The following is a 22,247-nucleotide window of genomic DNA, read 5'->3' as shown; positions in this document are numbered from 1 at the left end:
TCCTGTATTTGACTTGTTAGATATCCATCCCATTACGTCCCTGGACGTAGGCCCATTAGTGAAGATATTTTCTTATGACACGCCTCTGGAGCAGGTGGAACTTGTACCTGGGTTTTCTGGCTTGGAGATAAGGACACCACCATTGCACTGCAAGAGCCCAAATTAGGGTATCAGTGAACCCAATGGGGCTCTTTGCAACAAACAATGATAACTTCATGATCCATAATTACAGTTAAATCATACGTAATTTTCTCACTTGCTTCCTTTCAAACCTCAAGATGGGATCTATCCAATCCTGTGAATTTATCAGTCATTCAGACCAGTATTATTTCCCAAGGAATTATTCCCAGGAACATCAGGAATATGATCTATTTCCTCAACCATGAACACTGACGCACAGTAATTGCTCAACTCCTTTGATCATCTTAAATATCTCCACCAGACCACTACTCTCATTCATGTTAAGTAGCAAACTAATTAGCTGCTTTTATTTTGCAGGTTGAACTACAAAAGGAAGCAAATTCAATAGTAACTTTCAAAAGGTAATTAAGTATATGCAACAGATCTTTGAATAAGGGCTGTTTGTTGTGTTGTAAGGTGGATGAGCTGAGTTCAAGTCCAAGCCTGAATAGGCTGATTTTAAAAATCAAGTTTGCTTCGGTCCATTATGCATCTGTGCACTCTTTGAAAAAGCTGTTTCCCTGTAGCCCATGAAAACGACCTTGCACAGACATTTTCGAATCAACCTGCTCAGAGATTTTATTACATATCTCTGGTGTAGCTGGGTCTTGAACCTGGGTCTTCTGGAAGGATCTTTTATAAGCAAAAAGCAACCAAAGTCAACTGGCAAGTTTTCAAAAAGCCAGCAGAGAACCTGTGGGCCAAATAGTCTCTGCACAGTAGTGTTTGACAAAACAACGAGAGCACAGCTTATGGATAATTCCTCAAATCTCTTAAATAATGCAGGAAGAGTTATTAATTATTAGCGTCGAGCAGTTTCAGGTGTATATGCCTCTCACTAAGAGCCATTTACAGTCTCTTTCCAGAAACAGTCATGGCTTATGGTTGATGTTTTTTCTGACGTTACAGTGTTGAGTTAAGTCATCTCCTGTTAGGTCTGTACTTGTATTAAAGAGCCTAGATCACTTTCATCTGAAGAACAGGAAGCTACAGAACTGAGAAACAGCAATGAAGGTTATGGAAAAGTTCAATAGGGCACAAAGCTGAGAATCGTTATCAGGGAAACCAGAATGAGAGGTCTGGAATGCAAGGTGTCCACAAATAAATTCCAAACTTACAACCACTTCCATCTAGAAGTATATTGGCAGCATATGTGTGGGAACACCACCACTTGAAAGTTCCCTTCCAAGTCACTCATCCTCCTGACTTGGAAATATATCACTGTTCCTTCACTCTCACTGGGTGAAAATAGCTCCTTCATGAGACAGAGACTGTACTCAACAAAGCCAACATCCCTCTTTGCCCTTGAAATGAGCATCATGCTCAGCCGCATTGCTTTGGATCTGGAGTCATGCGCAGGCCAGACCAGGGAAGGACAGCAGATTTCTCTCTATGAAGGGCATTAGTGAACCAGATGGGGTTTTTGTTCAGTAATCATTTTTAATCATAATTTCTATAAACGTGTGAAGAGACAATATTAATTAAGACAAATGTAGGTCCCTTACAGTCAGAAACTGGAAAAATTATGATGAGGAACAAAGAAATGGCAGAAAACTTGAACACACTTTGGGTGTGTCTTCATAAAAATTGGGACAAATAAACTTCAAGAAATTAGGGAACTAAGGGTCTAATGAGAAGGTGGAATTGAAGCAAATCTGTATCAGTAAGAAAGTGTAGTTAAAGACTGACAAGTCACCACAGTCTGATAATCTACACCCCAGAGAACTAAAGGCCCTGGAAATATTGGATGTATTAGTGATCTTCCAAAATTCTGCGGACCCTAGAGCAGTTCCTGCAGACTGGGAGAATGGCAAATGTAACGACTAAAAAGGGCAGGAAAAGATACAGAATAACAAACCAGTAAACCTAATATCAGTTGTAAGAGAAAATCATAGAATGCATACAGTGTCGAAACAGGCCCTTCGGCCCAACATGTCCATGGGCACCCGCATGGGCCCCAGCTATGCCTGCCTCTTTGTAGGCTACGTGGAACAGTCCCTCTTCCGCACCTACACAGGCCCCAAACCCCACCTCTTCCTCCGGTACATTGATGACTGTATCAGCGCCGCCTCTTGCTCCCCAGAGGAGCTCGAACAGTTCATCCACTTCACCAACACCTTCCTCCCCAACCTTCAGTTCACCTGGGCCATCTCCAGCACATCCCTCACCTTCCTGGACCTCTCAGTCTCCATCTCAGGCAACCAGCTTGTAACTGATGTCCATTTCAAGCCCACCGACTCCCACAGCTACCTAGAATACACCTCCTCCCACCCAGCCTCCTGCAAAAATTCCATTCCCTATTCCCAATTCCTCCACCTCCGCCGCATCTGCTCCCATGATAAGACATTCCACTCCCGCACATCCCAGATGTCCAAGTTCTTCAAGGACCGCAACTTTCCCCCCACAGTGATCGAGAATGCTCTTGACTGCGTCTCCCGCATTTCCCGCAAAACATCCCTCACACCCCGCCCCCGCCACAACCGCCCTAAGAGGATCCCCCTTGTTCTCACACACCACCCCACCAACCTCCGGATACAACGCATCATCCTCTGACACGTCCGCGATCTACAATCCGACCCCACCACCCAAGACATTTTTCCATCCCCACCCCTGTCTGCTTTCCGGAGAGACCACTCTCTCCGTGACTCCCTTGTTCGCTCCACACTGCCCTCCAACCCCACCACACCCGGCACCTTCCCCTGCAACCGAGGAAATGCTACACTTGCCCCCACACCTCCTCCCTCACCCCCATCCCAGGCCCCAAGATGACATTCCACATTAAGCAGAGGTTCACCTGCACTTCTGCCAATGTGGTATACAGCATCCACTGTACCCGGTGTGGCTTCCTCTACATTGGGGGAACCAAGCAGAGGCTTGGGGACCGCTTTGCAGAACACCTCCGCTCAGTTCGCAACAAACAACTGCACCTCCCAGTCGCAAACCATTTCCACTCCCCCTCCCATTCTTTAGATGACATGTCCATCATGGGCCTCCTGCAGTGCCACAATGATGCCACCCGAAGGTTGCAGGAACAGCAACTCATATTCCGCCTGGGAACCCTGCAGCCCAATGGTATCAATGTGGACTTCACCAGTTTCAAAATCTCCCCTTCCCCCACCGCATCCCAAAACCAGCCCAGTTCGTCCCCTCCCCCCACTGCACCACACAACCAGCCCAGCACTTCCCCTCCACCCACTGCATCCCAAAACCAGTCCAACCTGTCTCTGCCTCCCTAACCTGTTCTTCCTCTCACCCATTCCTTCCTCCCACCCCAAGCCGCACCCCCATCTACCTACTAACCTCATCCCACCTCCTTGACCTGTCCGTCTTCCCTGGACTGACCTATCCCCTCCCTACCTCCCCACCTATACTCTCTCCACCTATCTTCTTTTCTCTCCATCTTCGGTCCACCTCCCCCTCTCTCCCTATTTATTCCAGAACCCTCACCCCATCCCTCTCTCTGATGAAGGGTCTAGGCCCGAAACGTCAGCTTTTGTGCTCCTGAGATGCTGCTTGGCCTGCTTTGTTCATCCAGCCCCACATTTTATTATCTTGAAGTCCACACTGTACCTTGGAACATCCCACCCAGACCCATCCCCCTATAACCAACACATCCCTGAACACTACGGGCAATTTAACACCGCCAATGCACCTGGCCTGCACATCTTTGGGCTGTGGGAGGTAATCGGAGCGCCCGGAGGAAACCCATGCAGACACGGGGAGAATGTGCAAACTCCGCACAGACTGTCGCCCGAGGCTGGAATTGAACCCAGGTCCCTGGCGCTGTGAGGCTGCAGTGCTAACCCCTTTTTTTTTTACCTGGTCTAAGAGCTTCCACCACTGGATGCTACATCAAGATGCCTCCGTCCAGCAGCTTGCTGCCCTCCACCAGGGGAAGCTCCATTGGGAGACCCCTCCCCCCCAACTAAAAAAAAAGAAAAAAATGCTGGAGTCTACTATAGAAGATATGATAACAACACTTGGAAAGCCTGAAAGGAATATGATGGATTTATGAAAGGCAAATCATGTGTAATGGGAGTTTTTGACGATGTAACTAATAGATTAGATGAGTGAGAGCTAGCAGATGTAGTGTATTTGAATTTTCAGAAGGGGTCAGTGATCAAAGTTAAAGTACTTTGCATGGATTGAGAAAATTGGTTAACAGAAAGGCAACAGAGGGTGAGAATAAATGGATCTTTTTACAAGTGTGGGGCTGCAGGGATCAGTGCTAGGTACCCAGCCGTTCACAATATACGTGAATGATCTGGTTAAGGGAACCAAATGCAGTATTTCCAAGTTCACTGGTGATGCTAAATGCGGCAGGGTTGTGAGTTGTGAGGAGGATGCAAGGAGGCTTCAAGGTAATTTAGACAAGTTGAGTGAGTGGTCAAACTTATGGCAGATTCAGTAACACTAAAGATTAAGGTAAGGTCACGATATTCTTAAGAAGCCATAGGGCTGCTCTCTCATTGGACAGCGATACCCTGGTGGTGGTTTAACTTGAGGGTCACCACGCCTCAGGTGAGGGGGAGAGGTTGAAAAGGAGAGTCCCTCACGGTAACCACAGCCAATGTAGGAATTGAACCCAAGCTGTTGGCATCACACTGTATCTCGCACCAGCCATCCAGCCAACTGAGCTAACCAATGCCCAGCAGATGCAGCACATGGCTAAGTGTGAAGTTATACGCTTCATATTAAGGGACATGAGTGTCCTTTTATACCAGTCAATGAAAGTAAACAGGTGAGTGCAGCAAGCAATTAGGAAGGTAAACGGTATATTGCCCTTCATTGCAAGAGGGTTGAGTTCAGAAATAGGGTTGTCTTACTGCAGTTATACAGGAAATGGGTGAAACTACAGCTGGAGTATTGTGTGCAGTTTCGATCTTTCTACCTAAGAAAGGATACATTTACTATCGAGCGAGTGTAGCTGAGGTTCACTTGGCTGATACCAGGGAAGGCAGGACTGCTGTGTGCGGAGAGGTTAGTTCACCCGGGTTTTCATTAGAGTTTAGAAGGATGAGAGGACATCTGACTGAAATGCACAAAATTCAAACAGGGATGGACAGACTAGATGCTGAAAATACAGTCTCAGGTTATGGGTCAGACCATTTTGGACTGAGCTGAGCAAAGATTTCTTCACTTAAAGATTAGTGAATCTGTGGAATTATCTACCATGGAAGGCTGTGGAGGCCAAGTCACTAAATATAATCAAGAAGACAATAGATACTTTTTTAGATTTTAAAGGCATCAAGGGAAATTGGGAATATGTCATTGAGATCAAGGAGCAGCCATGGAGATGGGACACGTTTGATAGGCCAAACGGCCGACCCTACTCCTAGTTTCTATGTTTCATGGCACCATTATGGAGGTGAGCTCTATATTTCAGACTTATTGTTAATTGAACAGAAATTCCATCAGTGACTCTGGTGAGGTTTGAATCTGTGTTCTCAGAATATGAACCTCTAGCCTTTGTAATATGGGTTAGTGACATTGCTGCTAAATTACCACCACCTCAGGAAAAAGGTTGAGTGTTTGCCAGGGACAGTGTAGAGGGAGCTTCACGCTCTATCTAATCCTGTTCTGTCCTTGAGAGTGAGAGATGGAGACAGCGTGGAAGAGCTTTACTTTGTATGTAACCCTGTGTTGTACCCGGTCCTGGGAATGTTTGATAGGGACACGGTTGCCATGAACAGAAAGGCATCCTCCCACCCTGCTCCAACATTCGGTCCACTCGCTCATTACGCTCTCAGTACTCTCATATTTTACTTACATATGAGGGGATTGAAAAGATTAGCAAGATTTTGTTTAAGAAACGAAGCTTAATATTTACCTTTGTTGGCCGATTTCTCTTACTAATCTGCTCTCCACACAGATTAAACTACGTGGATTAATGTGCATACACTGCACAAGAATCATTGTTGCCTAGACAACCATCAGGAAATACAGCTATTAATCCACTCCAACCATGTTCTGCCCGACACCAAAACACAGCACACAATGAAAATGAGCAGAGAGAGAGAGAGACATCACAACAGAAAGAGATACGGGAAGAGTGAGAGTGAGGGTGTGAGACAGAAATGAGAGAGAGAGAGAGTGAGAGAGATATAGAAATCAAGGAAAAAAAGGCAAAATGAGAGTCAGAGATTTAAAAAGACAGCAACAGGTAGACAGCGAATGAGAGAGGGAGACAGAGACAGAACGAGAGAGAAAATGACAGAGAATGCAAAGCCTAAGAAGAGATAGAGAGTCTGATAGAAAATGAGAGAGAGGGACAGAATGATAGAGAAAATGACAGAATGAGAGACAGAACGATAATGAGAGATAACTAGAGAGAGAAAATAAGAGATAGAGAATGCAAGAGACAAAAATGAGAGACAGAACGAGAGACAGCTAGAGAGAGAGTGAGAGAAAGTAATGAGACAGAAGATTAGTGAGAACAAGAGAGCAATAGTAGGAGTGAGAAAGAGAGATAGGAAGAGAGATACCAAGATGAAGAGCTGGATGAACACAGCAGGCCAAGCAGTATCACAGGAGCAGGAAAGCTGACGTTTCGGACCTAGGCCCTTCTTCAGAAATGGGGGAGGGGAAGGGGGTTCTGAAATAAATAGGGAGAGAGGGTGAGGTGGATAGAAGATGGATAGAGGAGAATAGGTGGAGAGGAGATAGAGCGGTCAAAGAGATGGGGATAGAGCCTGTAAAGGTGAGTGTAGGTTGGGAGGTAGGGAGGAGATAGGTCAGTCCAGGGAGGATAGATAGGTCAAGGTGGCAGGATGAGGTTAGTAGGTAGGAGATGGTTTGGGGCTTGAGGTAGGAGGAGGGGATAGGTGGGAGCAAGGACAGGTTAGGGAGGCGGGGATGAGCTGGGTTGGTTTTGGGATGCATTGGGGGAGGAGAGATCCGGTGGTTGGTGGGGTGGTGTGTTAGGACGAGGGGGATTCTCCTCACGTACTGCCCCACCAACTTCCAGACTCAACACATCATCCTCCGACACTTCCACCATCTGCAATCCGGCCCCACCACCAAAGACATTTTTCCCTCCCCACCCTTGTCTGCTTTCCAGAGGGCTCACTCTCTCCGTGACTCCCTTGTCCGCTCCACACTCGCCTCCAGCCCAACCACACCCGGCACTTTCCCCTGCAACCGCAGGAAGTGCTACAGCTGCCCCTACACCTCCCCCCTCACCCCCATCCCCATCCCATGCCCGAAGAAGACTTTCCACATCAAGCAGAAATTAACCTGCACATCTGCTAATGTGGTATACTGTATCCGCTGTTCCCATTGTGGCCTCCTCTACATTGGGGAAACCAAGCGGAGGCTTGGGGACCGCTTTGCAGAACATCTCCGCTCGGTTCGCACTAAACAACTGCCCCTCCCAGTCGTGAACTACTTCAACTCCACCTCCCATTCTGCAGATGACATGTCCATCCTGGGCCTCCTGCAGTGTCCCCAAAGATTGCAGGAACAGCCTCTCATATTCCGCTTGGGAACCCTGCAGCCCAATGGTATCAATGTGGATTTCACCAGCTTCAAAATCTCCCCTCCCGCTACCGCATCCCAAAACCAGCCCAGCTCATCCCCACCTCCCTAACCTGTCCTTCCTCCCACCTATCCCCTCCTCCCACTTCAAGCTCCACCCTCATCTCCAGCATCTGCAGTTCCTACTATCTCTGTAGCAAGAGTGATAGACAGAGAATGAGACTGGCCATGAGAAAAGGAGATAGCTAGACAGAGAATGAGAAAGAGCTGCTTATAAAGAGAAAACGACAGAGAGCGAGAGACAGAAACTGAGACCAAGTGTCAAAGAGAAACAAAAGACAGAGAGACAGCGAGAGAGAGAGAGAGAGAGAGAGAGAGAGAAAACGAGACACAGCGAGAGAGAGAGGGAAAGAATGTAAAGCGAGGGAGGGATTTAGTGGGTTAACTTAGTGAAACAAATAAACTGAACTGAGGCTGTTCTCGCAGCTGCAGGGCCTGGAAGGAAAATTAAGTTTAGGCTGATCGAAACAACAGGTACCCTCATCCTAATTCAGAGCAAGTCCCATTCCCTGACCAGGCCTGTACTCACCAAACCACACTGGCTCCTGGATGAGTCAGAACATAGAACATAGAACATTACAGCACAGTACAGGCCCTTCGGCCCTCGATGTTGTGCCAACCTGTCATATCGATCTCAAGCCCATCTAACCTACACTATTCCATGTACGTCCATATGCTTATCCAATGATGACTTAAATGTACCTAAAGTTGGCGAATCTACTACCATTGCAGGCAAAGCGTTCCATTCCCTCACTACTCTCTGAGTAAAGAAACTACGTCTGACATCTGTCCTATATCTTTCACCCCTCAATTTAAAGCTATGCCCCCTCATGCTCACCGTCACCATCCTAGGAAAAAGGCTCTCCCTATCCACCCTATCTAACCCTCTGATTATTTTATATGTCTCAATTAAGTCAGCTTTGTTTAAAAATTTCATCCTTGTTTTCAAATCCCTTCATGGACACAACCAGCCTTTTCTATCTCTGCAACGTATTGCAGCCCCACAACCCTCTGAGATCTCTGTCTTCCTCTAAATCTGACCTATGTCAAACTCCCAACTTTAATCACACGGCTGCCGCCAGCCGAACCTTCAGTTGTCAAGCCCCAAGCTCTGGAATTCCCTCCCTAAACCTCTCCACCTCTCTCTCTTCCTTTAAGTCATTCCTCGAAAATAAATTTTTCGATTAAAGTTTTGGATTCCCACCTTAATGTGTCCTTTATACTTCTGAGGTTTGTTTTGGGAAGGGAGGGAGTTGGGAAGTGGAATGAAGATGCCAGGTTTTGCGGTGCATACTTGAGTGAATCTGTGCTTCTTTGGTACTTCCTTTATCTCAGGGCTTCCCAAAGGGTGTTGCCACACATTAAGCATATTTGAAGACAGTCACAGAAAAACATATTGGTGTTGCAGGCAGAGGGAAGGATGGGGACTGCTCCCTGTCCATAGGGTACTCTGTTGAGGGTCCTTTTGGGTTGTTTGGACTTGCAGCTCACTCATCGGAGTCATAGACCTGTAGAGCACGGAAATAAACCCTTCCATCCACTCTACAAGATATTCTAAATTAATCTAGTCCCATTTGCCAGTATTCAGGCTTGAGGGTGTGTTTTTTACTGCAGAGGAAAGGGCAGCACCTTCCTTTCCAGAGCTCTTTGGGGCTCTTCTGACCAATAAAACACACCCACAAGCGGTTCAGCTCCTTGGGAGCCAATCTCATTGTTGTTGGCAAGCAGAAGGCCTTTGTCACTGACAACTGGTCACCATTTCACTAACCAATCAGCTATTTGTTGATGGCCAAATCTCTCTTTGTTTACAACTCCCATTGGCCCCGGCTTGCCTATAGTAATCTCCCCCAGTGCTTAATCAGCAGCAGTGTAAACAGTGCTTACGATGAGGGTCAGGTAACTTGGTTTTAAAAAGTGCAGCAATCCTTCAACTAGCCTTTCTATTTTACAAAACAGTCCTTTCCCTGTTTCAGTCCCCAATCAAATATACAGAAAAATTAAAAAATAAATAAATTTTACACTGGTCTGGCCAAGGGCTCATTGGTTAGCTCTGCTGTCTCACAGTGCCAGGGCCCTGGGTTTGATTACACTCTTGGGCCCTGTGGAATCTGCACTTTCTACCCGTGTCTGTGTGGGTTTCTTCTAGGTGCTCTGGTTTCTCTCACAGTCCGAAGATGTGCAGGTTAGGTGGATTGGTCATGCTAAATTGCCCATAAGTGTCCAGGGATGTGTAGATTAGGTGGATTAGCCCTGGGAAATACATGGTTACAGGGTTGAGGAATGGGTGTGTGGGATGCTCTCTGGAGTCAGTGTGGACTCCATGGGCTGAACAGCCTACTTCCACACTGTAGGGATTCTATGATTCTATTCTATGATACACATGACTCCAGACCACAGATATGTGGTTGACTCTTCCCTCTGAGCTAGATGAGCAAGTTGCTGAGTTGTATCCAAAAGGTAACTTTGCAAAAAGTGTAAGCCCGGCGAGTGCTACCTGTATCTCATCAGTGAATGAAAAGGAAGTTGGAGTTCGCAGTTGCTTCTTGCCAGTGGGAAAGGAAACAGTTCAGCAACTATCATATAGTAGGACATATCAGTGTTTCTCCTGATTTCCAAATCATCTGTATCTATCACCAGCAAGGCTCTTGTCTTACTGGCCATCTCTAATTGCTCTTGGAGCAGATAACTCCTGAGCCAGAAACACTGCTCAAGTTGCATTCCACTCTTTATAACAGGCCTGGGGTTCTTCCTGGTCCTGGGGATCCTTCACACTAGAACTCAAATTACACAAAGATCTAAACAGTTCTTGGTCACAGTGGCAGAGTAAATGGATAGGCCATGATTTTTGATATGCTACCCACCAACCCTGAGCTCACTGGCTCCCAGTCAATCAACTCCCCAGATTTCCTTTTTTTGACAATCCTTGTCTCATTCAACCTAATTACCTTCTCTGATCTCTGTGCTCCTCCAATTCTGGCCTCTTGAGCATCCCCAGTTTTAATCACTCCGTTGTCGTTGGTCATGCATGCAGCACCTGGGCCATAGGTTCGGTATTTCCCTCCCTAAAACTCTCCACTTCTTCAGCTCACTCTCCTCTGTTAAGGCAGAGACAGGCTGGGCTGGTTTTGGGATGCAGTGGGGGGAGGGGATGAACTGGGCTGGTTTAGGGATGCGGTGGGGGAAGGGGAGATTTTGAAACTGGTGAAGTCCACATTGATACCATATGGCTGCAGGGTTCCCAGGCGGAATATGAGTTGCTGTTCCTGCAACCTTCGGGTGGCATCATTGTGGCACTGCAGGAGGCCCATGATGGACATGTCATCTAAAGAATGGGAGGGGGAGTGGAAATGGTTCGCGACTGGGAGGTGCAGTTGTTAGTTGCGAACCGAGCGGAGGTTCTGTGCTGTGATCAAACTGGCTGCTAAGACTCCACTGCAAAAATACCCAACAGACTGTAAATCAAAAAACAAGCTAATGTTTCAAATGTCTAGACTTGAAATACTAGCTTGTTATCTTTCCATGGATGCTACCTGACCTGGTCCAGCATTTTTTGTTTTCAGTACAGATTCCAGCATCTGCAGTAATTTGCTCCTGACTATGAATCATTTTGGTAAGTGCTGAGGTTGTGAAAGGGGCAAAGTAAATAAATGCAAATGCTGTCTTCTTATTAATTCCTTTGAAAAGAGATGTGTCAATTGAACAAGATCAAAGGGCCGGTTTCATGAATCCTAACAATGAAGTCCAACGTTACTGAGAAAGCCAACTGCCTTTCTGTTTTTACACTGAAACAATGCAATAGTTACACATCAGACAGAAGGGTTCACGGACACAAAACCAGGTCAAAGATGCTTTCTTGATTAGATCAATCAATTTAAACAGGACAGGCAGCTGCAATGAGTTGTCTGGAGCAGTATTTCAACTCCACACAAAATCCTTCTTCAAAACCTTGTTGTGTTCACTGAAGACATTATGTCTTGAGCTTCTTCAAATGAGAGGTCAAAAATATACTTAAAAATTGACTGCTGTTGATCAGCTGAAAATAAACCAACACAAATTTTACAAAAGCTACAAAGCCCAGAGACAGTAAACAATAAGTGTCTGTACCAGGGGAGATGAAGCACATTCATGGCCCCGATGTAGTGGGTTATGGATGAGGAGTGGCACTGGGTAATTTTGATAAGGAACCCCATGGCAGACTGGTCAAGATAGTACAAGCCCCTGAGATCCAAGGTAATTTGGCATTTTGGATCCAAAATTGACTGAAAGGCAGGAAACAAAGACTGCTAGTTGGGAGATGTTTCTGCTGTTGGAAGTCTGTTTCCAGTTCTGTTCCAGGAGGCTCAGTGTTGGGGCTTTGGCTGTTTGCAGAGGTTAATGATTCAGATTTAAATGTAGGGCGTACGATCAAGAACTCGCAGATGAATGGAGGAATTGGTAGGATAGTAGACAGTGAGGAGGATAGAGGTGGATAAGATTACAGGGGATCTTGATCCCATTCCAATACAGTTACAATACTGACATCTACCCGGCAATGTGGAAAATTTCCCAAGCATGTCCTGTACACCAAAAGCAGGATAAAATCAACCGGTCAATTACCATCCCATTGTCTATTCTCAGTCATGGAATGATGGAAGGTGTCAGTAACAGTGCTATCAAGCAGACCCTGCTCAGCAATAACCTGCTCAGTGACGCCCAGTTTGGGTTCTGTCAGGGCCACTCGGCTCCTGATCTCATTACAGCCTCGGTTCAAACATGGACAAAAGAGCTGAATTCCAGAGGGTGAGGTGAGAGTGACAGCCCTTGATATCAAGGCTGCATTCGATCGAGTGGGGCATCAGCGAGCCCTGACAAAAATGGAAACAATAGGTATCAGGGGATAAACTCTCTGCTGGGTGGAGTCATATCTGGCACATAGGAAGATGTTTGTGGTTGTGGCAGGTCAGTCATTTCAGCTCCAGGGCATCACTGCAGGAGTTCCTCAGGGTAGTGTCCGAGGCCCAACCATCTTCAGCTGCTTCATCGATGAACTTCCTTTATCGTAAGGCCAGAAGTGGGGACGTTCCACAATTCCACAATGTTCAGCACCATTCACAACTCCTCAGATACTGCAGTAGCCCATGTTCAAATGCAGTATGATCTGGACAAGCTCCAGGTTTGGGTTGAAGAGTGCCACACAAATACCAGGCAATGGCCATCACCAGCAAGGGACAATCTTATCACCATCTCTTGGTATTCAATGACATCGACATCAGTAAATCCCCCGCTATCACATCCTGGGCATTACCACTGAGTTGAAATGGAATTGGACTCACCACGTAAACACAGTGGCTACAAGAGCAGGTCAGAGACCAGGAATACTGCAGTGAGTAACTCACCTCCTGACTCCCCACAGCTTGCCCTCCATCTACAAAGCATGACAGGAAGGTGATGGAATACTGCCCACTTGCCTGGATGATTGCAGCCCCAACGTTCAAGATGCTTAAAACCATCCAAAACAAAGCAGCCTGCTTGACTGGCACAACACCAATGACCACCCACTCCCACCACCATTGACGCTCAGCAGTAGCACCGTAGACTATCTACAAGATGCACTGTGGAAATTCACCAAAAATTGTACGACAGCAGTGTCCAAACCCACTTCCACCTAGAAGGACAAGGGCAGCAGATACATGGGAACACCATCCCCTGCAGATTCCCCTTCAAACCACTCACCATCCCGACTTGGAAACATACCGCCATTCCTTCAATGTAAAAATCCTGGAACTCACTCTCTAGCTGGTCTACCTGTGGGGCTACCTATAGGATGGACTGCAGCAGTTCAAGGTGGCTGCTCACCACCATCTTCTCAAGAGCAGCTAGGAACAGGCAATAAATGCCAGAGGTGGCTGTATCCCACGAAGCAATAAACAAACACAAAATAGGATTAATGTGGTCAGCTCTTTGTTTACCAACTCCAAGTTGATGGGCCGAACAACCTCCTTCAGAGCTGTAACATTTTGGAATCTGCATTAGATACATTTCAGGGAAGGTTCACTTAACTGAAGCCCAGGATAAAGCAGGGTGTCTAGGGACTAGGTTGAACAGTTTGGAACTTTGCTATTGGAGTTCAGGAGAATGAGAGGTGATCTTATTGAAACAAGTATGATCCTCAGGAGGTTCAACAGGGCAGAGGCCAAGATAATGTTTCATGTCATGGGGGGGAAGACTAGAACCAGGGGGCAAAGTTTTAAACCGAAGGTGGGGGGGGGGTCTCATTTGAGGCAGAGGTAAAGCAAAGAGAGTTGTTAGTTTTCACAGTTCTCTTCCACAAACAGCAGCTTTGAATGTATTCAAGACTGAGTTAGACACGCTATTGATCAATCAGGCAGTTGAGGCTTATGGAGGGGGTAGATGGAATAAAGTGAAGTTGAGACCACTGTCAGTTCAATAATGTTCTTACAGAAAGTTCAAAGGTCCACACCTGCTCCAACACCTTATGCTGTTAAGAAAATATGACCTTATCATTTTTACTCTGTATCTAACCCAAAGTGTGCCTGCTTTGTGAGTTTCGTGGGTAATTCTATAGGCAGTGTTAGTAATCCTGTTAGTAATCCAGTGATAGTAACCAGATCAATTAAACTAACACATCCCTCACACAGAGAATGTGATCCCCTGTAAATCACAGCCAGCAGGTTCCTTCGCCCAGGCGAGGAGAAATCATCATATTGTACGGACTGACAGACTGCATGACAACATTGAACTAAACCTTAAACAGCGCAGTCCAAACTCACAATCACTGCTTACAAAAATAAAGCCAACTCAAGATAATAAAATGTGAGGCTGGATGAACACAGCAGGCCCAGCAGCATCTCAGGAGCACAAAAGCTGATGTTTCGGGCCTAGACCCTTCATCAGAGAGGGGGATGGGGGGAGGGAACTGGAATAAATAGGGAGAGAGGGGGAGGCGGACCGAAGATGGAGAGTAAAGAAGATAGGTGGAGAGAGTGTAGGTGGGGAGGTAGGGAGGGGATAGGTCAGTCCAGGGAAGACGGACAGGTCAAGGAGGTGGGATGAGGTGGTAGGTAGGAAATGGAGGTGCGGCTTGAGGTGGGAGGATGGGATGGGTGAGAGGAAGAACAGGTTAGGGAAGCGGAGTGGGGGGAGGGGAAGAACTGGGCTGGTTTTGGGATGCAGTGGGGGGAGGGGACGAGCTGGGCTGGTTGTGAGATGCAGTGGGGGAAGGGGAGATTTTGAAGCTTGTGAAGTCCACGTTGATACCATTGGGCTGCAGGGTTCCCAAGCGGAATATGAGTTGCTGTTTCTGCAACCTTCGGGTGGCATCATTGTGGCACTGCAGGAGGCCCAGGATGGACTTGTCATCTAAAGAATGGGAGGGGGAGTGGAAATGGTTCGCGACTGGGAGGTGCAGTTGTTTGTTGCGAACCGAGCGTAGATGTTCTGCAAAGCGGTCCCCAAGACTCTGCTTGGTTTCCCCAATGTAGAGGGAGCCACACTGGGTACAGTGGATACAGTATACCACATTGGCAGATGTGCAGGTGAACATCTACTTAATATGGAAGGTCATCTTGGGGCCTGGGATGGGGTTGAGGGAGGAGGTGTGGGGGCAAGTGTAGCACTTCCTGCGGTTGCAGGGGAAGGTGCCGGGTGTGGTGGGGTTGGAGGGCAGTGTGGAGCGAACAAGGGAGTCACGGAGAGAGTGGTCTCTCCGGAAGGCAGACAAGGGTGGGGATGGAAAAATGGCTTGGGTGGTGGGGTCGAATTGTAGATGGCGGAAGTGTCGGAGGATGATGCGTTGTATCCGGAGGTTGGTGGGGTGGTGTGTGAGAACGAGGGGGATCCTCTGGGGGCGGTTGTGGCGGGGGCAGGGTGTGAGGGATCTGTTGCGGGAAATGCAGGAGACGTGGTCAAGGGCGTTCTCGATCACTGCGGGGGGAAAGTTGCGGTCCTGGAACAAACTGCAATACTCTCTGTGACACATCCTGACACTCCCCTCCCTGTGACAATCTGATGAACCCCTCCCTGTGACACACCCTGACACAACCCTTCTTGTGACACTCTGTGATAAACTCCACCCCGTGACACAGTCCCGCACAGGCCTCCCTGTGACACTGACACACACCTCTTTGTGATACACCATTCCCTGTGACACACCCCTCCCTGTCGCACATTCTAGTACACCCCTTCCTGTGACACACTCCCGCAAGTCCCTCCGTGAGACACAACCCTCCCTGTCACACACTCTAGTACACCCCTCCCTGTGACACACTCCCGCGCACCCCTCTGTGACACGCCCCTCCCTGTGACACATTCCTGCACACCCCTCTCTGTAACACACTCCTGCACAGCCCTCCCTGTGGCACTGACACACACCTCTTTGTGACACATCCTTCCCTGTGACACACCCCTCCCTGTCGCACACTCTAGAACAACCCTCCCTGTGACGCATTCCCGCACACCCCACCCTGTGACACACCCTGACATACCCCTCCCTGTTGCACACTCGAGAACACCCCTCCCTGCGACACACTCCCGCACGCCCCTCCCTGTCGCACACTCTGGTGCATCCCTCCCTGTGACACAGTCCCACACAGCCCTCCCTGTCACAGTGAGAGACACAGTGTACGTTGACTATCACATCTAGTGGGCTGTAATGAACAGGTTTTGCAGGGAGTCCCCTGTCTGCCTGTTCTGAGAGATGATGGAGGGAATGGGAGGGTAATGGATGTTTGCAGGATGAGGGATGATGGAGGGGATGGGAGGGTAATGGATGTTCGCAATTTGAGGGATGATGGAGGGGATGGGGGGGTAATGGATGTTTGCAGGATGAGGGATGATGGAGGGGATGGGGGGTAATGGATGTTGGTAGGATGAGGGACGATGAAGGGGATGGGGGGGTAATGGATGTTTGCAGCATGAGGGATGATGGAGGGGATGGGGGGGTAATGGATGTTTGCAGGATGAGGGATGATGGAGGGGATGTGGGGGTAATGGATGTTTGCAGGATGAGGGATGATGGAGGGGATGGGGGGGTAATGGATGTTTGCAGGATGAGGGATATGGAGGGGATGGGGGGGTAATGGATGTTTGCAGGATGAGGGATGATGGAGGGGATGTTGGGGTAATGGATGTTTGCAGGATGAGGGATGATGGAGGGGATGGGGGGGTAATGGATGTTTGCAGGATGAGGGATATGGAGGGGATGGGGGGGTAATGGATGTTTGCAGGATGAGGGATGATGGAGGGGATGGGGGGTAATGGATGTATGCAGGATATGGGGTGATGGAGGGGATGAGGGGTAATGGATGTTTGCAAGTTGAGGGATGATGGAGGGGATGGGGAGGTAATGGATGTTTGCAGGATGAGGGATGATGGAGGGGCTGGGGGGTAATGGATGTTTGCAGGATGAGGGATGAGGGAGGGGATGGGGTGGATGGGGGGTAATGGATGTTTGCAGGATGAGGGATGATGGAAGGGATGGGGGGGTAATGGATGTTTGCAGGATGAGGGATGATGGAGGGGATGGGGGTGTAATGGATGTCTGCGGGATGAGGGATGATGGAAGGGATGTGGGGTAATGGATGTTTGCAGAATGAGGGATGATGGAGGGGATCGGGGGGTAATGGATGTTTGCAGGATGAGGGATGATGGAGGGGATGGGGGGTAATGGATGTTTGCAGAATGAGGGATGATGGAGGGGATGGGGGGTAATGGGTGTTTGCAGGATGAGGGATGATGGAGAGGATGGGGGTGGTAATGGATGTTTGCGGGATGAGGGAGGGGATGGGGTGGATGGGGGGGTAATGGATGTTTGCAGTATGAGGGATGATGGAAGGGATAGGGGGTAATGGATGTTTGCAGGATGAGGGAGGATGGAGGGGATGGGGGGGTAATGAATGTTTGCAGGATGAGGGACGATGGAGGGGATGGGGGGGTAATGGATGTTTGCAGGATGAGGGACGATGGAGGGGATGGGGGGAGTAATGGATGTTTGCAGAATGAGGGATGATGGAGGGGATGGGGGGTAATGGATGTTTGCAGGATATGGGGTGATGGAGGGGATGGGGGGGTAATGGATGTTTGCAAGTTGAGGGATGATGGAGGGGATGGGGAGGTAATGGATGTTTGCAGTATGAGGGATGATGGAGGGGATGGGGGGTAATGGATGTTTGCAGAATGAGGGATGATGGAGGGGATGGGGGGTAATGGATGTTTGCAGGATGAAGGATGATGGAGAGGATGGGAGGGTAATGGATGTTTGCGGGATGAGGGAGGGGATGGGGTGGATGGGGTGGTAATGGATGTTTGCAGTATGAGGGATGATGGAAGGGATAGGGGGTAATGGATGTTTGCAGGATGAGGGACGATGGAGGGGATGGGGGGTAATGGATGTTTGCAGGATGAGGAACGATGGAGGGGATGCGGGGTAATGGATGTTTGCAGGATGAGGGACGATGGAGGGGATGGGGGGGTAATGGATGTTTGCAGGATGAGGGACGATGGAGGGGATGGGGGGAGTAATGGATGTTGGCAGGATGATGGAGGGGATGGGGGGTAATGGATGTTTGCAGGATGACGGACGATGGAGGGAATGGGGGGTAATGGATGTTTGCAGGATGAGGGACGATGGAGGGGATGGGGGGTAATGGATGTTTGCAGGATGAGGGACGATGGAGGGGATGGGGGGGTAATGGATGTTTGCATGATGAGGGACGATGGAGGGGATGGGGGGAGTAATGGATGTTGGCAGGATGATGGATGATGGAGGGGATGGGTGGTAATGGATGTTTGCAGGATGAGGGACGATGGAGGGAATGGGGGGGTAATGGATGTTTGCAGGATGAGGGACGATGGAGGGGATGGGGGGGTAATGGATGTTGGCAGGATGAGGGGTGATGGAGGTAACGGGGGGGTGATGAATGTTTGCAGGATGAGGGACGATGGAGGGGATGGGGGGTAATGGATGTTTGCAGGATGAGGGACGATGGAGGGGTTGGGGGGGTAATGGATGTTTGCAGGATGAGGGACGATGGAGGGGATGGGGGGAGTAATGGATGTTGGCAGGATGATGGAGGGGATGGGGGGTAATGGATGTTTGCAGGATGACGGACGATGGAGGGAATGGGGGGTAATGGATGTTTGCAGGATGAGGGACGATGGAGGGGATGGGGGGGGTAATGGATGTTGGCAGGATGAGGGGTGATGGAGGTAACGGGGAGGGTGATGAATGTTTGCAGGATGAGGGACGATGGAGGGGATGGGGGGGGTAATGGATGTTGGCAGGATGAGGGGTGATGGAGGTAACGGGGAGGGTGATGAATGTTTGCAGGATGAGGGACGATGGAGGGGATGGGGGGTAATGGATGTTTGCAGGATGAGGGACGATGGAGGGGATGGGGGGGGTAATGGATGTTGGCAGGATGAGGGGTGATGGAGGTAACGGGGAGGGTGATGAATGTTTGCAGGATGAGGGACGATGGAGGGGATGGGGGGGGGGGGGTAATGGATGTTGGCAGGATGAGGGGTTTTAGCTACAGCCTCACCTCCTGCACTGCCAGCGGCCGGTGTTGGTGCCTTAGGCCCCGGGGCGGGTCAGCACTGTCCTTCCGAGCTCCTCATTTCTGCATCCCCGCTGCCACGGCCCGGATACCGAGGGTTCATTCTCCGCTGCTCCCGCCGAGCGCGCACACCGCACCAGGCTGCTGCCAAGCGCACGCACATGACTGGCGGTTGGCGCGTGAACGGTGCGAGCAGGGGCGCGCACGCCAATCCCCATGCCAACCCACGGTGATTGACAGGCGCCGCGAGCGTGTTTGTTGGTTCCCATGGAAACACCAGGCGGCGATTGACAGGAGACTGCACCAGCTGCACACCCTGTACCACCCCCACACCCTGTACCACCCCCACACCCTGTACAACCCCCACACCCTGTACCACCCCCACAACCTGTACCACCCCCACAACCTGTACCACCCCCACACCCTGTACCACCCCCACACCCTGTACAACCCCCACAACCTGTACAACCCCCAAACCCTGTACCACCCCACACCCTGTACAACCCCCACACCCTGTACCACCCCCACAACCTGTACAACCCCCACACCCTGTACCACCCCCACACCCTGTACAACCCCCACAGCCTGTACAACCCCCAAACCCTGTACCACCCCCAAACCCTGTACAACCCCCACACCCTGTACCACCCCACACCCTGTACAACCCCCACACCCTGTACCACCCCCACAACCTGTACAACCCCCACACCCTGTACCACCCCCACACCCTGTACAACCCCCACAACCTGTACAACCCCCAAACCCTGTACCACCCCCAAACCCTGTACAACCCCCACACCCTGTACCACCCCCACAACCTGTACAACCCCCACACCCTGTACAACCCCCACACCCTGTACCACCCCCACACCCTGTACTACCCCCACAACCTGTACAACCCCCAAACCCTGTACCACCCCCAAACCCTGTACAACTCCCACACCCTGTACCACCCCCACACCCTGTACCACCCCCACACTCTGTACCACCCCCAAACCCTGTACCTCCCCACACCCTGTACCACCCCCAAACCCTGTACCACCCCCAAACCCTGTATCACCCCCACACCTTGTACCACCCCCACACCCTGTACCACCCCACACCCTGTACCACCCCCACAACCTGTACAACCCCCACACCCTATACCAACCCCAAGCCCTGTACCACCCCCACTCCCTGTACAGCCCCCACACCCTATACATCCCCACACCCTGTACTACCCCAAACCCTGTACAAACCCCACACCCTGTACCACCACCAAACCCTATACCAGCCCCACACCCTGTACCACCCCCACACTCTGTACCACCCCCACACCCTGTACAACCCCAAACCCTGTACAACCCCCACACACTGTACCACCCCGACACCCTGTACCACCACCACTCCCTCTACCATCTCCACACCCTGTACCACCCCCAAACCCTGTACAACCCCCACACCCTGTACAACCCCCACACCCTGCACAACCCCCACACCCTGTACCACCCCACACCCTGTACGACCCCCACACCCTCTACCACCCCCACACCCTGTACCACCCCCACACCCTGTACGACCCCCCCACTTCCTCTACCACCCACAAACCCAGTACAACCCCCACACCCTGTACCACCACCAAACCCTATACCACCCCCAAACCCTGCACCACCCCACACACTGTACAACCCCCACACCCTGTACCACCCCCACACACTGTACAACCCCCACACCCTGTACCACCCCCAAACCATGTGACACCCCCACACCCTGTACAACCCCCACACACTGTACCACCCCCACACCCTGTACTACCCCCAAACCCTGTGCCACCCCCACACCCTGCACAACCCCCACACCCTGTACCGCCCCCACACCCTGTACCGCCCCCACACCCTGTACCACCCCCACACCCTGTACCACCCTCACACCCTGTACCACCACCAACCCTATACCACCCCCACACCCTGTACCACCCTCACACCCTGTACCACCACCAACCCTATACCACCCCCACACACTGTACCACCCCCACACCCTCTACCACCCCCAAACCGTGTGACACCCCCACACCCTGTACCACCCCCACACCCTGTACGACCCCCACACCCTGTACGACCCCCACACCCTGTACCATCCCCACACCCTGTACGACCCCCACACCCTGTACCACCCCCACAACCTGTACGACCCCCACACCCTGTACCACCCATACACCCTGTACCATCCCACACCCTCTACCAACCCCACATCCAACACCATCCCCACACCCTGTAGCACCCACACACCCTGTACCACCCATACACCCTGTACCATCCCCACACCCTGTACAACCCCTACACCCTGTACAACTCCCACACCCTGTACCACCCCCAAAACCCTATACCATCCCCACACCCTATACCACCCCCACACCATACACCATACATATAACCTATACCACCCCCACACCCTATACCAACCCCACATCCAACACCACCCCCAAAACCCGATACCAACCCCAAAACCCTATACCACCCTGACACACTACACCACCCCCACACCCTATACCATCCCCACATCCAACACCATCCCTCCACCCTACACCATCCCTCCCCCTTACACCATCCCTACACCCTACACCATCCCCACACCCCATACCATTCCCACATCCAACACCACCCCAAAACCCTATAGCATCCCCATACCCTATTACCATCTCCACTCCCTGTACCACCCCCAAAGGCAATCCCCACACCCTATACCATCCACACACCCTATACCATCCCCACACCTATACCATGCTCACACACTATACCACCCCTAGATCCAACACCACCCCCACATCCAAAACCATGCCCAAAACCTTATACCACCCCCAGACTCTATACCACCCCCACACCCTATATGACCCCCACATCCAACACCACCCCAAAACCCTATACTATCCTTACACCCTATACCATGCCTACACTCTATACCACCCCAAGATCCAACACCACCCCCAAAACCCTATAC

The 22,247-nt window shown here is 50.3% G+C and overlaps 1 protein-coding gene across 4 annotated transcripts in view; it reads right to left on the bottom strand.

The window, feature by feature from the left end:
- LOC125451326 (serine/threonine-protein kinase NIM1-like) overlaps nt 1-19,441 on the bottom strand; it is a 50,414-nt gene extending 30,973 nt beyond the window's left edge. For 3 of the 4 annotated variants that reach the window (XM_059644926.1, XM_059644925.1, XM_059644927.1), the window contains exon 1: nt 19,257-19,441. The gene's annotated coding sequence lies outside the window, so the exon portion shown is untranslated. Of the gene's footprint in view, nt 1-6,010; nt 6,084-19,256 lie in introns of those variants that run through there. The other variant, XM_048528324.2, reaches the window with a different exon arrangement.
- Nucleotides 19,442-22,247: the final 2,806 nt, after the last annotated feature.

This window comes from Stegostoma tigrinum, chromosome 3 (genome assembly GCF_030684315.1).
Source record: "Stegostoma tigrinum isolate sSteTig4 chromosome 3, sSteTig4.hap1, whole genome shotgun sequence".
NCBI classification, from domain to species: domain Eukaryota; kingdom Metazoa; phylum Chordata; class Chondrichthyes; order Orectolobiformes; family Stegostomatidae; genus Stegostoma; species Stegostoma tigrinum.
Note: the sequence above shows the minus strand (reverse complement) of the source record. Positions and strands in the feature narration are given on the sequence as shown.